We start from the raw sequence: 3637 nt of genomic DNA on the forward strand, positions 1-3637 counted from the left end.
GCATTCAATGGGATTTTTTTTAAATGCTGGAAAAATTACTTTATGAAGCTGTTAGAAGTAATGAGTACAATTAAACTGTAATCCAGGGTTACATAAAACTAAACAACAGTTCAACTCCAAAATAAAAGTTATTGTAGGAGAAACCATAAAATTTTGTTAACACTTGATTTTAAGTGCATTGCACAAATTTCTAAAATGTCTCAGAAACATATCTACAGTAGAGTATTTTTGAAAAAAGTCCCAAACATATTTGTATGTATATATCTATATCTGTATCTACATCTACATCTATATCTATCTATCAATCTATCTACCTACCTACCTACCTACCTTCCAAGATTACTTGAATTAGGAAACAGAGGTTGTGTATCCCAATAGCAATACTAGAAGCAGAGTTTGAGACATGCATTTATCAATTCTTTTCAGAGCATGACATTTAGAAAAGGGGCAGACATCTTGTTTGAAAAACCTGAAGTTTTTCTCAGGACTGAAGTCCAAATTGCAACTGCCACAGAGGAAGAAAGGGTGGCTTTTCCTGCTATAACTGCTCATCTGCATCGGCAAGTCCAGAATCCTGAACAGGAAGCACTGCAAGAAGAAGGGAATGGATAGACCTCCCGCAGAAATATAGTTGCCTGATGGCACCCACTGATCATTACACCTGCTCATCAGGTGTAAACTTTGTATTTACCAACCTACTGTTTGGCAGCATCAAGATGTTTCAGTTCATCATAAACACAATATTCTCCATCTTCATGAAATAACCTTCTCCCATTGAATTCCCTTTCTCAGGCTTCTTTTTTTTTCATATTTTCCTCAAGACTGTGCTTGCTTCAGCTGCTGCCATCAACATCTCTGATTTTTAAATTGAAAGTGACACTCCTACTCGTTTTGATCTTACAATTTCCTGACTTTCTTCTTTATGGGCAACTTCTTTGTATCTATGAAGGGTGTATTTTCTCCTGTTGGATATGTTCCATACATTACACCATTACATTACCCTATAATTGAACAGAAAGACCTCTTGTAACTTGAGAAAAAGAAATCTCGGCAGTGATTCTGTGTTTCTTTTCTCCATAGAAAGGTTTAGCACGGAAGACAATATTTTAACTATAGCCTATTTTGTAATAATTAATCTTTCACTTTCCTAATTCCACCAAGGGCACCATGAGGATACACCTCTCATAATCACAGGAAACATGAGTATCACAGTTTATTTTTTTAAGATTTATTTTATTTATTTGAAACAGAGTTACAGAGAGAGGTAGAGACAGAGAGAGGTCTTCCATCCACTGGTTCACTCCCCAATTGGCCGCACGGCTAGAGCTGTGCCAATTCAAAGCCAGGAGCCTGGAGCTTCCTCCGGGTCTCCCACATGGGTGCAGGGGCCCAAGAACTTGGGCCATCTTCTACTGCTTTCCCAGGCAACTGCAAAGAGCTGGATTGGAAGAAGAGCAGCCGGGACTTGAATTGGCGCCTGTATGGGATGCTGGCGCTTCAGAGCAGGGCTTTGACCCACTGTGCCACAGCACTGGCCCCACTATCACTGTTTAGACGTGAGATACAGCCCTGCCCTATCTTGTGCATGCCAGTTGACATCCCAAAGAGTATGGATTTGATCCAGGTATGAGAATTTAATTGCACCTTGTTGAAACACTCAGCATAAAAGGCTGAAATGATGGATGATGGGAAATCTGTACAGCCATGAATATTGCATTGTTTTTGGAAAGCCAGGGTACCAGTCCTTCCGAAACTAGCTCTGTGTTCTCTTCAGTATCATTTGGTAGTGTCCGGTAACACTAAAAGATCTCGCCTAAAATGGAGTTATATGATGTGACAACCGATCCTGTCCTTCCTGCATGAAAGTCTGAGAAGTACAATTTCACAACATAAATCATTCAATCCCTGGGATCTTTCTGGTCACTAATGCTCACAAACAGGTTCAGATGTGCAAAATGTCTGCATACATTTTGCATTCAGTAATAAATGTTGGAAGGGCTACCTTAGCTGGATCCTTTCCAAGCCCAGCCTGTGATCAGATGTACATGATAATACTCTGCTGCTTTTTCGCTGAACCTGCCTCTCTGGCTCATCTCTTTCATCCTGTGAATCAAAAGGAATCAATTATTCCATTAGACACCGAAGAATTAAGTGATACTGTATTTTCTAGATGCTTCAGACTACTTTCTATGCTGCTTTGTGTTAAAATGGAGGCAGATCCAGAGGAATCTAAGTGTTTGGGGGATGAGCCACTTTGGTGAAATTCTTCAGCATCATAGAATTCATCTTCACTGTAGTTGGAGACAAGTTCACATAGCTTGGAGAAGTTAGAATGCTACTAGGTAGTGAAATTCTCCAGCCTGTACTATTTGGAGTTGGAGTCTGATGATGCCCCAAGGTGACTAAAACAGGTCCAGCAGTAGGGCAGCTGGACGTGGCTCTGACTTACAAAACTGAGCAGGTTCTGGAGGTAAGAGAGTCAGACACTTCAAACTGGATATTCACTACTTATTCTGCACAGTAATTTACTGAATTTTTCCATCTAGTTTTTATTATCTACTTTATTCTGCACTTTAGCTTTCATTTGATTTTCTATTTCTTGTTTCTTAAATTTGCATAGAAGGTCACTGATTAAAAACATTTTCTTTTCTATATAATCTGCAAACACTGCTTTTCTCTTGAAAATATTGTCTAATTTCACCTGAAGTTTTATTTTGAATTTAGGATTATTTAATAATGCTTTATTTGTTTTCCAAATATTTTGGATTTTACGGATATCTTTCACGGATATCTAGATCACTAGGAGAGTATCACTAGATCCTTTTAATGATTAGTGTTTTCCAAGCCTTTCAGAAAATTCTGCTTCTATTTTTTCTGCCTGTTTTGAGCTGAGTATGTTTAATGCTATTTCAATTCCTTCATTGGTTTAATATTTATATCTCTGTTTTGAATATTTGCTTCATGACTTATAGCATACATAATTTATTTCATTAAACTTTCAAGTAATATTATAATATTTTATATAGGGAATAAGCATGTTAAAACTGTATATCTTCATATCTCCCCTCCAAGATAGTGTGTTTTCACTGTCTTATATAGATCTTCAAGAAAAAAATGTTACTATCTTAGCCCTTAAGCTGTCAATTATCTTTAAAATAAAATTTTATTAAGGATTATTAATATTCCCTATGTATTAACATTTCTGGCAGCCTTTCTTTTTGTGGGAAAAAAATCCTTGTTTCCGTCAGATATCAGTTCCTTCTTTAGTGTTTCTTGGAATGTGCCTGCACTGTTCATGATGACACTTTTCAAACTATTTTATTTCTCAGATTATCTTTATTTTACCTTTGTTTTTGGATATTTTTTTTTACTGAAAATAAAACTCTAAGGTGACAGATTTTTAAATTATTTCAGTGCATTAACAATGTTTCTGCTCTGCCTTCCGGCTTTCATTGAGTCAAATAAGAAATCAGCTGTCATTTTCACCTCTGTCCTATGCAGAAGGCTTCTTTTACTGTGAACTGTTTTAAGATTTTCTCTTTATCTCTGCTGTTAAGCAATTTCATTTTGATACTCTTTCTTCTTGGTCCTTCTGTTGGGTTGGTTAAGCTTCTTGTCTATATGTATACATTTATGA

The 3637-nt window shown here is 36.8% G+C and overlaps 1 pseudogene; it reads right to left on the reverse strand.

The window, feature by feature from the left end:
* Positions 1-695: 695 nt before the first annotated feature.
* On the reverse strand, positions 696-2501 carry LOC127493538 (oxysterol-binding protein-related protein 9 pseudogene; annotated as a pseudogene).
* Positions 2502-3637: the final 1136 nt, after the last annotated feature.

The sequence above is a fragment of the Oryctolagus cuniculus genome, chromosome 1 (assembly GCF_964237555.1).
Source record: "Oryctolagus cuniculus chromosome 1, mOryCun1.1, whole genome shotgun sequence".
Taxonomy (NCBI): domain Eukaryota; kingdom Metazoa; phylum Chordata; class Mammalia; order Lagomorpha; family Leporidae; genus Oryctolagus; species Oryctolagus cuniculus.